Source organism: Argentina silus, assembly GCF_951799395.1.
Source record: "Argentina silus genome assembly, chromosome: Y".
Taxonomy (NCBI): Eukaryota; Metazoa; Chordata; class Actinopteri; order Argentiniformes; family Argentinidae; genus Argentina; species Argentina silus.
The window spans coordinates 9,689,154-9,702,446 of NC_139654.1; the positions used below are offsets into that span (position 1 = coordinate 9,689,154).

General features: G+C 51.3%; 1 long non-coding RNA gene across 1 annotated transcript; it reads left to right on the forward strand.

Moving 5' to 3' along the window:
- The first annotated feature begins 4,790 nt into the window (after positions 1–4,790).
- Positions 4,791–12,943, forward strand: LOC310823775. Its single transcript, XR_014554961.1, has 4 exons — positions 4,791–4,834; positions 11,733–11,861; positions 12,148–12,259; positions 12,885–12,943. It is a non-coding gene; the product is annotated as an uncharacterized lncRNA (long non-coding RNA).
- Positions 12,944–13,293: the final 350 nt, after the last annotated feature.

Here is a 13,293-nt window from a genome sequence, read left to right on the forward strand (position 1 = left end):
AGTGGGTGGTTGTGGCTTGATGGTGACATTGAATGTGAAATTGTCCTCTTCCACCACCCATCGCACTCCAAGTGCACCTTCAGTTGGGAGTCTGTCTTTGTCCAGGTTGAGCTCCTTTACCTCCTTCGCTCTTCCTGCTTTAGGAATGGTGGCAAGCACCTGACGGTTGTTGGTTATCCATTTGGAGAGTTGGAAACCTCCTCTCTGACAAGCAGACGTGAGCTCTGTGATGAGTAGACTGGCATCGTTCTCTGTAGACACAGACTTTAAGCAGTCGTCAACATAAAAATTGTTCAGGATTGTGTCAACCACTTCAGGTCTCAGATGTTTCCTGTTGTCTTCAGCTGTTCTTCTTAGCGCATAGTTTGCACAGCTGGGTGAAGATACAGCGCCAAACAGGTGCACCGTCATGCGATACTCCACAGGGGTCAGACTTACATCTCCACCAGGCCACCATAGGAATCTCAGAAAATCCATGTCCTCTTCAGAAACCTTTACCTGGTGGAACATGGCTTGTATGTCAGCCATCATTGCGATTGGCTCCTGGCGGAATCTGAGGAGCACTCCTATGAGGCGATTGGTTAGGTCTGGACCTTGAAGTAATTCAGAGTTAAGTGATGTGCCGTTGAAGGATGCTCCACAGTCAAAAACAACTCTGAGTTTTCCTTTTCTGGGGTGGTACACCCCATGGTGGGGTATGTACCAGACCTTTCCATCCTTGCACCTCAGCTGCTCCTGCGGAACTGCCTCGGCGTAGCCTTTGTCTATGACATCAGAGAGAAATGTTGTGTATTCCTCATGGTATGTCACGTTCCTTTTGAACTTCCTTTTCAGGCTTGACAGACGCTGTTCAGCCACATGGCGATTATCAGGCAGTGACACATCATCTCTCCTGAATGGCAATCTGAGACTGTAGTGTCCATCCACAATCTTGACTGAGTCCTCAGCAATCTTCATGAACCTTTTGTCCTCCATGGACATCTCCTTTGTCTCTTCATATGACTTTTCACTGAAGTCAGTGTTGTACTGTGAGACCAGCTGCTCCTGAATGTTGACCAGTGAAATCCTGTTGGCAGAGACTGAGTGACCTATTCCTCTTCCTCCCCTCAGTGGTCCATTGACCACCCAGCCCAGCCTTGTCCTTACTGCATATGGACCCTCCCCTTGGCTGTTGATGACCTGCAATGGTTCCATTACCACTGGTGCATCAGTGCCAATCAATAGGTCAACATCAGCATCGATGCTGTGGAGTCTGACGTCCTTGAGGTATGGCCACTTGACTATATCACTTGGGTTAGGGATGATCTGTTTTGTGACGGGCATGGTCTTGTGGGTGTATGCCACTGGGAGGGGTATGAATGTGTTGCCATGTAGCTCACTCACCTCCAGACCTGGGACAATATGACTGTTTACTGTCTTCTCTTGACCCATGGTGCGGAGCAGAATGTTGGTCTCTTTTCCTCTGATGTTCAACTGGTGCATGAGTCTGTCTGTGCAAAATGTGGCCGTGCTGCCAGGGTCGAGGAATGCATATGTATGGATGATCTTGTTCCCTTTGTTGGATTTCACCTTAACAGGCACGATAGCCAGTGCACACTCCTCTTCACCGGCCCCAATATGGCCACCGGCCCCAATATGCCCACATGCAGAGAGCTTCACCCCATGGCTAGTTGAGTCCTCTGCTGTTCCTTGCACCGTTCCTTTTTCCTTGTCCAATGTTCCTATGTGAAGCACAGTTGGGTGGGTCTTATTGCACATTTTGCATGAGAGGCGCCTGTTGCAATCTTTGCTCATGTGCCCTGGTTTGAGACACCCGAAACAGATTCCCTTTTCCTTTAGGAAACCAATCTTTTCTTTGTGCATTTTCCTTTTGAGTTGTGGACATGTCTCCATCATGTGTTCATTTGAACAGAACAAACAGACTTGCTCCTTCGTGAGCTGAGGTGTGGCTTGTGAGTTGCCATCTTGAGGTTGGGGTACGCACGCCACGCCGGTGGCGAAGTTGCTGCCAGTCACCTTCGGCTTTTGTGACTTGAAGGCTGTGGGCTTCTTTGCTGTAGTGCTGCGTGGATTGACTGTAGCATCCTGAATGTTGCCGAACACAGGGTCTGTTACAATCTTCACTTGTGTTTCAATGAACTTGACCAAGTCACTGAATTTTGCCCTGCTGTGCCGCCTTTCCTGTAGATTGTATGCTTCTGTTCTCCATCTTTCCCTGAGTTTAAAGGGCAACTTTGCAACAAGTGATTGTAGATTGGATGATAAATCAAGCTCCTCTAGGTATGCAATTTCAGCTATTGCATTACAGCAGCCCCTGAGATACAAAGCAAATGCCTCTAATGCTTTGGAGTCTTCAGGCTTGATGGGGGACCAGGACAGGGCCTTTTCCATATATGCATTGGCAACTTTGAATTCATTACCATAATGCTCTTGAAGCAGCTCTTTAGCTTTCACGTAGCCATTGTTTGGATCCATGTACATGCAGGTCCTAACTAGTTCTCTAACCTGCCCCCTGGTGTACTGTTCAAGGTAGCACAACCTGTCTTTTGCACTGTCAGTCTTGGTCTCTATGATGTGCTCAAAGGATCTGATAAATGATCTATATTCAACCAGATCACCTTCAAAGACCTTAATGTCCTTTGGCGGCAGAGATGACAGTTGCTGTTGCTTGATGAGAGCGGCAGTGATGTCATTTTGGCTCTGTAAGATGTTATACAGAGCTGCACCTCTTGGGTTTGTTTGTGGTGCTTGTTGTGCTGGGGCTTGCACAGAGAATGAAGGGTTAGGAAGGTTAAATGGTGGTTGGGTGTGCATAGGGGTTCCACTTTGTGTTACATTTCCACTTGCTGGCTGTGGCTGTGCACCTGTGGGTTGTGCGGCTGGCTGTGAGTGTGCACCTGACTGTGCACTTTGTTGTTGCCCATAAGCTGAATGTCCATGAGGTGGTGCTCTAGGCGTTACAGCGGGATACAGGAAAGTGGGTGAGGCAGGTGATGTTAGAAGGCTTTGATGGCTGAAATGAGGTCCTTTTGGGGGCACAACTGATGTGTCCACAGTGCTCCTTTGCACTGGTTCAGTTTGTTTTGAACTTGTTCCGGTTTCCATTCCAGAAGCTTGTGTTCCTGACTCCTCAAAATATTCAGTCATCCCATCATCTCCTGATGTTCTCGTCTGAGTCTCCATGCGTTTGCTGAAAACAGAGATTTTAGCTGAAGCAGCTTCCAACTCAGCTCTCAGTTCCAATGCTTCCTTTCTTTTCCTGATTTGTTCCTTTTGCCTATTGAGCATTTCCTCCTCATCCTCCAAGACATGTTTTTCTATGAGCGCACTCAATTTTGCTTCCAAGGCAGCCTTCTCCGCTTCAGCCTGGGTGCATGAAGATGCTGTAGAAGAGACTTTGGAACTGACTTGAGATGCACTTTCATGGGGAGCAACATCAACAACAGCTTTAGCATCCTTACCATTAGTGACATCTCCATCATCATCATCATCAGTCATTTCGGGTGGATTTGACAGCCAGTTATTCACATGAGCGTTAAATTCATCAACAGAGGCTATATTGGGCTTAAACCAATTGTCAGTGTCATTATCTCTGTCGTCATCATTCAACAGCTTTTGATAGGTGGAATGTGCATCTTTAAATTCTCCACCAAGGCATCATATCTGAACATATTCTCCTTCACCTCATCAATATTTGAATATCAATTCAAGGACTATGTTCTTTCTGCGCGTTAACTGCCCAAGCTTGGCTTTTCTGGATGAACGCATTTCCTTTTCCTCCAAAACATTTGCGATGTCCTTCGAGTGGACTTTTGCCTCGCCATCAGTCATGTTGACACAAGCTGACTTTACTTCTTATCAAAACGGGATTGTTGTATCATGCCAAGTTCGCGTTCGTTAATTTCTCCGAACAGCCCAGTCCTAGCACCAGGCGCTCCGTATTACAATAATGCGGTCCAAATTCAAACAAGCGTGGCACACCAAACAATTGATAATTCCTGGCTTTGTCACAAATCCACTCCTTTAGTGATCCTTAATCCATATTACATCCATCTTGAACGAAATCTCATCCAATCTTGCAATTTGACATACCGCTCCGCGCTTAGCATTAGCCGTGTACGTTGATTCCTCCTGGTCCTTTGTTTGGTGCCACGCTGTTCCTCCAAACTCCACGTTTCCTTGGAAAACCCAGTAATCCACGGATCCACAAGCAAGTCTTTAGACTAATGTAGTGACTAAAACATTTCCTATTGTATCACTCAGGGTCTGGCTAGGTAGGCTGTAGTAGACGCTTGAACAAACGGAGACGAGAGTTACGTTGAAATAAAATGATCTTCGGTTTATTGTTCCATTTTTCACAAAAATGATATTCAAAATGCAGGCTATCAAAATTATAAAGCAATCTGGTAAGCTAAAATATGCTACCATTTGCGAACAAACAAACAGGCTGTCAAGGTCAAGATCAAGGTCTAAAGACTGTGTGCTTTCCTAGCCAAAAACCCCGACTGGTAGCCTTGGCACTTCCTATATAATAACGGACCTCTCCACCTGCAGGGGGAGCCACTAAACAGAAATCACCGTCACACATATCACAACATAGAAAATAAGCACTTTATGTCCCAAAAGAAAAATATAGAAATTGGCTCCTACATCGTGTTTCTCGTCTGTCCCCAGGTATTGTAAGAGATTTCCATCTGAGACGCTCATCTGACACCCTCCACCAGCAGAACCATAGCTCCCCTTCCCCCTTTAACCCCACCCTGAACCCCATCAACCCTCCGCCCCAGCATGAACGAAGTCAGCGTAGTGAGAGAGGGATGGCTCCACAAGAGAGGTGAGCTCCACTGTTCACTGTCAGGCCCTGTGCAGAAAGAAGTAGTAGTAGTAGCTACTTAACCTTGGCCTCTGATGATGATGATAGTAGTAGTAGTAGTAGTTACTCACTCCACCTTGGCTTCTTATAGTAGTAGTTGTAGTTTCTCTACCTTGGCCTCTGATATTTGTTGTAGTAGTTATTCCACTGTGGGGGGACATGCAGCGTTCGGCCTGTAGAGGGAGCTACAGGACCGTGGCCGGGGTTGTGTCGGCGAGGCTTCGTTGCACACCTGTTGCAAATAAAGTCTCGTTGGCGAGTGCTTAAGATGTGTGTGCTTCTGCCATTTCAGTAGGTGAGCTGGGAACGGCGAGAGAGAGAGAGAGAGAGAGAGAGAACGAACGAACGAACGAACGAACGAACGAACGAACGAACCTTTTGAAGAGGCTGGAAAGCCAAGTAAGAGTTTTACGAAAGACTTTATGAATAAACGGGAGCAATCCCTGATCCCTATACTGCGTCTGCCTCTGTGTACTAACGGACCTTGTTACATTGGCGCCCAACTTGGGACACGGAATGGAGACATTAGCAGCAGCAGTCTCAAGGATTTCATTGATCCTCGAGCAACAGACCATCTTACAACAGACCCAGCAGGCTGCGCTGAGAGAGCTGACAGCGGCGAGGGCTGCGGACCGTGCCCTCCTTCAGGACCTCACCAGGGTCATCAGGCCGGCGCCGGGGACCGGGTCGGCACAAGGTCCAGCTACAGAAGATGGGGGACCTGGACGACCCGGAGGCGTTCCTCGCGGTGTTCGAGGGGACGGCAAGGATCTCGGGGTGGCCGGACCGAGAGTGGGCCTACCATCTGCTGCTCCTCCTGTCAGGGGAGGCGCAGCTCGCGGCCCACAGTTTGCCAGCGGCCGCCCAACGGGATTACACGTCCCTGGCCCGGGCAATTCGGGACCGCCTGGGCCTTACACCGGAGGAACACCGGCGCCGGTTTCGGGCCCTGGCAATGGAGGAGGGGAGCCGGCCCTTCGCCTACGCCCAGCGGCTGCAGGACAGCGCGTGGCGGTGGCTGGACCCAGAGAACAACTCGGCGGAGGAGGTCGGGTACCGGGTAGTCATGGAACAGTTCCTCGCGGGGCTCCCGGCCCGAACCGCCGCCTGGGTCCAGTACCACCGCCCCCAGGACCTCAAGACCGCCGTGGGGTTGGCGGAGGACCATCTCTCCCTCCCACCGCGGGGGCCGCAACGACCAAGAGGAGCCGAGGGACCGGAAGGAGAAAGGCCGGCGCCCGCCCCAAGGTCGAGATGGCAGGGGCGCACCCATCCAGAGCCGACCCCGGCCCCACAGATAGCACCCCGAGCGACAGGGGGGGTGTGTTGGCGGTGCGGACGGCCGGGCCATGTGCAGGCCGAGTGCCAGGCGATGGAGGTGGGACAGGTCGTCCGCATCGGCGACATACCGGGCCCTCCCCCCGGACCAGGAGCGGCGTATCGTGTTCCGGTAAGGATACAGCATGATACGCACCAGGCGTTCTTGGATTCGGGCTGCATGCAGTCCATGATCCAGGAGCGCCTGGTTCGGCCGGGGGCATTGTTGAAGGCATCGAGGGTGCGGGTGAGGTGTGTGCATGGGGACATTCACGAATATCCGGTGGTCGCTATCGAAATTCATTTTGAGGGAAAAAAACATAGTGTACAGGCGGCAGTTAGCCCACGCCTCACGCATCCCCTGATTCTAGGTGTAGATTGGGAGGGGTTTCCTCAAGCGGTAAAGAGGGCTACCGGGATGCGTGCACGACAGCTAGGGAGGTGTGAGGCGTGTAATGTGCTCTGTGCTGAGGCGGTGCCTCGCGACACTGCCGGGGAGCCGGAGCCGGCGGGGGTGCCTCACCCCGAGATTTCCCCGCCGAACTATCCGCTGCTAGGCGACTTCCCCCTCGAGCAGTCTCGTGACGAGACCCTAAGATCAGCCTTTGACCAAGTGATAGCAATTGATGGTACTTTGATACGGCCAGACACAGTGCGCGCCCACCCCTATTTTGCGATTATCAGTGACAGGTTATATAGAGTAAGTCGTGACTCACATAGTCAGGAGGAAGTAACCCAGTTGTTGGTTCCCCGCAGCCGCCGCGAAATGGTCTTCCAGGCGGCTCATTTCAACCCCATGGCGGGCCATTTAGGGTATGATAAAACACTGAACCGTATAATGGCTCGATTTTATTGGCCGGGGATTCGGGCAGAGGTGCGTAGGTGGTGCGCTTCCTGTCGTGAATGTCAGTTGGTAAATTCCCCGGCCATTCCACGGGCCCCCTTGCGGCCCTTACCATTGGTCGAGAACCCATTCGACGGCATTGCGATGGATATTATCGGGCCATTTGACCGGAGTACACAGGGTTATCGATTTGTGTTGGTCTTGATAGATTACGCCACCCGATACCCCGAAGCAATACCACTGCGCAATATCTCTGCCAGGAGTGTAGCGCAGGCATTGTTTCAAGTAATCTCCCGCGTGGGAATCCCGAAAGAGATTCTCACCGATCAGGGCACTAATTTTATGTCACGCACCCTCAAGGAACTGTATGGCTTGTTGAACATCAAGGCGATTCGAACCAGTGTTTACCACCCGGCCACTGATGGCCTTTGTGAGCGGTTCAATCGGACCTTGAAGTCAATGATCCGGAAGTTAGTCGGAATTGGCATAAATGGCTAGATCCCCTGTTGTTTGCGGTGCGGGAAGTCCCCCAAGCTTCCACCGGGTTTTCCCCGTTTGAATTACTCTACGGGCGTAAGCCCCGGGGTGTCCTAGACCTTCTTAAAGAAAATTGGGAGGAAGGGTCTAGCGACAGTAAAAGTGAGATCCAATACGTCCTGGACTTGCGCACAAAGCTCCACGCCCTATGCTTTCACGCGAGCATTTGCTGCAAGCCCAGGAGCGTCAGAAACGCCTGTACGATAGGGGAACTACCCTACGAGAGTTTACACCGGGAGACAAGGTGCTCGTACTGTTACCCACCTCCAGCACGAAATTACTCGTGAAGTGGCAAGGGCCGTTTGTGGTCACACGTCGCATGGGGGACGTGGATTATGAGGTTGTACGCTCGGACCGGGGGGATAGCTTGCAGGTGTATCACGTCAATCTCCTCAAAAAATGGAACGACGTGGTCACTGTTGCTCTGGCTACAGTAATTCCAGAGAGAGAGGAGTTCGGTCCGGAAGTCCCAAAATCGAAAGTTAGCACTCCGGTCGATATTGAAAACCATCTCTCTGCTAGCCAGGCCACGGACATTGCAGATTTGCAGGCTAAGTTCGCCGACGTGTTCTCTCCCCTGCCCGGTCGGACTACGCTCATCGACCACCATATAGAAACGCAGCCGGGTTTAACGGTGCGCACGCGTCCCTATAGGTTGCCGGTGCACAAACGAGACATTGTGTGCAGGGAGTTGGAAGCCATGCTGGAGCTGGGTGTGGTCGAGGAGTCCCGCAGTGATTGGTGTAGCCCCATCGTGCTTGTCAACAAGCCAGATGGGGCTATACGGTTCTGTGTGGATTATAGACGGGTTAATGCGGTCTCCAAGTTCGATGCGTATCCGATGCCCCGGGTTGACGAGCTCTTGGACCGGCTTGGTACGGCCAGGTACTTCACGACATTGGATTGCACGAAGGGATACTGGCAGATTCCACTCTCGCCGGTGTCCCGGGAGAAAACGGCATTCTCCACTCCGCTCGGGCTGTTCCAGTTCACCGTGCTCCCTTTCGGGTTGTTCGGAGCCCCAGCCACTTTTCAGCGCCTCATGGACCGTATTCTGCGGCCGCACTCTGCCTATGCTGCGGCCTACGTAGATGACATTGTCATTCACAGTGACACCTGGCCGCAGCATGTGCGGAGTGTGGCTGCTGTTCTGCGGTCCCTGAGGCAGGCGGGGCTGACGGCCAACCCGAAAAAGTGCGTGATTGGGCGGAGGGAGATCCGGTATCTGGGGTACCACTTGGGTCGGGGGGAGGTGCGACCGCAGATTGAAAAGACTGCGGCCTTCGCCGCCTCTCCTCGACCCAAGACGAAGAAGGAGGTGAGGGCCTTCCTGGGGCTGGCTGGCTATTACCGGCAGTTCGTGCCAGGGTTTTCAGAGCTGGCCAGTCCCTTGACGGACCTCACCCGGAAGGGTGCCCCGGATCCGGTCCAATTGTCGGGCCAGTGCCAGGGGTCGTTCGAGGCCCTTAAGGGAGCTCTTTGTGGAGAAACGGTCCTGTATGCGCCTGATTTTAACCTCCCTTTCTCCCTACAGACGGACGCGTCGGATAGAGGGCTGGGAGCAGTGCTGACCCAGCGCGTGGAGGGGGCCGACCGACCGGTGCTGTACCTGAGCCGCAAGCTGTCGGAGAGGGAGGGCCGGTACAGCACCGTGGAGAAGGAGTGCCTGGCCATCAAGTGGGCGGTCGGCGCCCTCCGCTACTACCTGCTGGGTCGCGCTTTCACCCTCTACTCCGACCATGCCCCCCTCCAGTGGCTCCACCGCATGAAGGATGTGAACGCGAGGATCACCCGGTGGTATCTCGCGTTGCAGCCCTTCAACTTTTCGGTCGTGCACAGACCGGGGGCGCAGATGGTCGTGGCAGACTTCCTCTCCCGTGCAGGGGGGAGGGAGTAGGTCGTCGGCCGTCGGGTCCCCGGCCTGTGTCGGGCGGTGGGGGTATGTGGGGGGACATGCAGCGTTCGGCCTGTAGAGGGAGCTACAGGACCGTGGCCGGGGTTGTGTCGGCGAGGCTTCGTTGCACACCTGTTGCAAATAAAGTCTCTTTGGCGAGTGCTTAAGATGTGTGTGCTTCTGCCATTTCAGTAGGTGAGCTGGGAACGGCGAGAGGAGAGAGAGAGAGAGAGAGAGAGAGAGAGAGAGAACGAACGAACGAACCTTTTGACGAGGCTGGAAAGCCAACTAAGAGTTTTACGAAAGACTTTATGAATAAACGGGAGCAATCCCTGATCCCTATACTGCGTCTGCCTCTGTGTACTAACGTACCTTGTTACATCCACCTTGGCCTCTGATATTTGTAGTAGCAGTAACTCCACCTTGGCCTCTGATAGCAGTAGTAGTTGTAGTAGTTACTCCACCTTGGCCTCTGGTATTTGTAGTAGTTACTAGTTAGTTAGACCTGGAGCATCTGACCATCTCATGCCGCCCATTCTACCTTCCCCGGGAGTTCAGCTCAATCATCATCACAGCCGTCTACATTCCACCACAGGCCAACACCGAGGCAGCGCTATCGACCCTACATGATACGCTGTGCCGGCATCAGAGCAACCACCCTGAGGCGGCGATGATAGTAACAGGTGATTTCAATCGGGCTAACCTTAAAAAACTTATGCCTAACTTCCGTCAACACATCAAGTGTGCCACCAGGGGAGATAGAACTTTGGACCATTGTTATACTCAGTTTGAGAATGGGTACAAAGCTGTTTCCCACCCTCCCTTTGGGAAATCAGACCACTGCGCCATTCTGTTGATGCCTGTTTACAAACAGAGGATCCAACAGGTAGCGGTTGTGAAGAGGGAGGTAAAGCGGTGGTCCGACCAATCAGAGGCCGCGTTACAAGACGCACGAGTGACGTCGACTGGGATGTGTTTCAATCAAGTTCCAGCGATGTCAGCGAGTTTACAGAAACTGTCTTGGACTTCATCTCTACATTAGCCGATAACATCGTACCAACTACAACGGTAAAGATCTACCCCAACCAGAAACCCTGGGTCGACAGTTCCATCCGTGCCGCTCTGAGGGCTCGCACCGCCGCTTACAACTCCGGGCTGGCATCCGGCAGCATGGAGGAGTATAAAGCGGAGTCCTACAAACTGCAGAGGGCGGTGAAAGCCGCCAAGAGGAGATATGCAGACAGAATGCAGGCGCAGATGGAGAACAACGACACCAGGGGCCTATGGCGAGGACTACGATCTATTACGGATTACCGCCACACACCCCCCTCAACCGGAAGTGCAGATGCCTCCCTAGCCGAAGACCTGAACTCTTTTTATGCACGGTTTGAGGCTGGCAACACCACCGCTAGCGCGCCGGCTAACAATAACAACATCAGAGTGCTGGTTAGCGCGGCTGATAGGAGTTCACACGCTGGGGCAGAGCAAGCACTCTCCGTGACGGAACACGACGTGAGGAGGGCTCTGTTGAAGGTGAACACTAGGAAAGCTGCTGGCCCGGATGGCATTCCGGGGAGAGTACTTAAGACCTGTGCTAACCGGCTAGCTCCTGTGTTCACTACCATATTCAACTTATCACTGGCAAATTCAGTAGTTCCCACCTGTTTTAAAAGATCCTCCATCGTCCCTGTGCCCAAGATCACCTCCCCAGACTGCTTAAATGACTATAGACCCGTGGCTCTAACCTCAGTGGTCATGAAGTGCTTTGAGAGGCTGATTAAGGAATACATCTGCTCCTCCCTCCCTCCGACCCTGGACCCGCTGCAGTTCGCATATAGACCAAACAGATCTACGGACGATGCAGTTTCCCAACAATTTCATGTCAATGAAATTGTTCTTAATGCAGGTCCAGCATTCATTTCAAGCCACCAGAATTGACCATTTAACAGCTGTCTCCTAAAAAAAAATCTTCCCGGGGGGGCATGCACCGCGACTCACCCCACACCCAAGCCCCCTTTTTGAGTCAGGAAAAACCCTTGTAGTAGTAGTCCACCACCTTGGCATTTGATAGATTAGATGGAATTGTGGCCATCTTGCTTTTATCTATCCAATCTTTTCATACCTGCACAAGTGTTTAGAGGGCAGGGGCAAGAGGTTGTTTCTGGACATGGCCACACATTCCGTTTCTGTCTGAGTCCAGTTTACTCAGAATCGTCAAACATAAACCCTGTGTCAGATCACGTGTTTGTCTCTCTCCCTCTCTGCAGGAGAGTACATTAAGACTTGGAGGCCCAGGTACTTCATCCTGAAGAGTGATGGCTCCTTCATTGGCTACAAGGAGAAACTAGAGATGTCCGACCACAGCCTCCCACCCCTCAACAACTTCTCTGTAGCAGGTCTGTTGTTTATTGAGGAAAACTCCTAGAGGTGATAGTTTGGTGGGTAAAGTGAGTTTCCTGATGCTGCTCCCACAATGGCTGCCGTCTGCTTTTCCTGAAGTGTGCACTTTTATAGCATGGGATTGGTGTAAGAGCCCATGCTTACATCAATCCTATGCTTTTAAATCTATGTTGGGGACTTTGCACAATTGAGGGAGACGGGTAGAGAACAGGGAGTCAGTGTGAAGTTGATATTCTTCAGTACCACTCTAATCATCATCTTCTGCTTGCCCGGTGTGTGTAGAGTGTCAGCTGATGAAGACAGAACGGCCCAGGCCTAACACCTTCGTCATCCGTTGCCTACAATGGACCACAGTTATCGAGCGCACCTTCCACGTGGACAGTAACGAAGAGAGGTGAGAATGGCAAGGCCGGCAGCAATTCCCCTCATTTCCTCGCATTCTATCTGCTTGACTCCCTTTCAAAGGCATTGGAGGAGAAGGTTTGAGGAGAGGAACCTCTGACCTTCTCCAATGGGTTTTGAGAAGGTGTAGAGAGAGCACACTCGGCATTGACGACTCTTAGGATTTATCTGTTTCTCACCTCAACTGCACTCATTTTTGGACAAATGTATAATTTAGATTTAGTTGTTTTTTTGGCATCGCCAACCTGCACTTTGTGTGCTAAATAAGTAAAAAGATTTAACCATAGTGGTTGAGTTGTTGTCGAGGAGGACTGTACACACTCTCTTAAAAACGGTTTCAAACTTGTGTTTTCCATGCCAACTTTCATTAGTCATCACTCCCTAACCCCACCCTACACACACACGCGCGGGCGCGCACACACACACACACACATCATAGTCATTGTAACAGCACTGCCATGTCACTGAAAGGCACAACCAGAAATGTCCCAATGAAACAAGCAGATTCATGTCTGTGTCCTTATAAATTAGCACGTTGGAATTGCCAGCCAAACGGTCAATTCTGTCCTGAAGCTTCAAATTATCTTAATGAAAACTATCCCTCATTCCTCTTCCAGGGAGGAATGGACGAGAGCTATCCAAGCCGTAGCCAATGGCCTGAAGACAGAGGAGGAAGAGGAGCCCATGGACAATTTTGGCTCCCCCAGTGACTGCACTGCCATGGAAGAGATGGAAGTTGCCATCTCTAAATCCCACAACAAAGTGGTCAGTGTTGTTCCTGAACCTGGAGTCTTTTTACAACTCAATCTGTATTCTGTCCATCAGCTATGTGCATGTTTTCCTTTTCTTTTCTCATTTTTGTGTGAACCGCTTTGTAACAACTGTCTTACAAATACAAGTGCCAAATATAGAAAGTTGTTATGATTATAAGGGTACCAAGCCCTGAAGGGGCTGGAACACCATTATTATTGTGCGGTTTTGTCTTCTGGACTTGTTAGTCGTAGTACTAACAAGTACTTATTTACC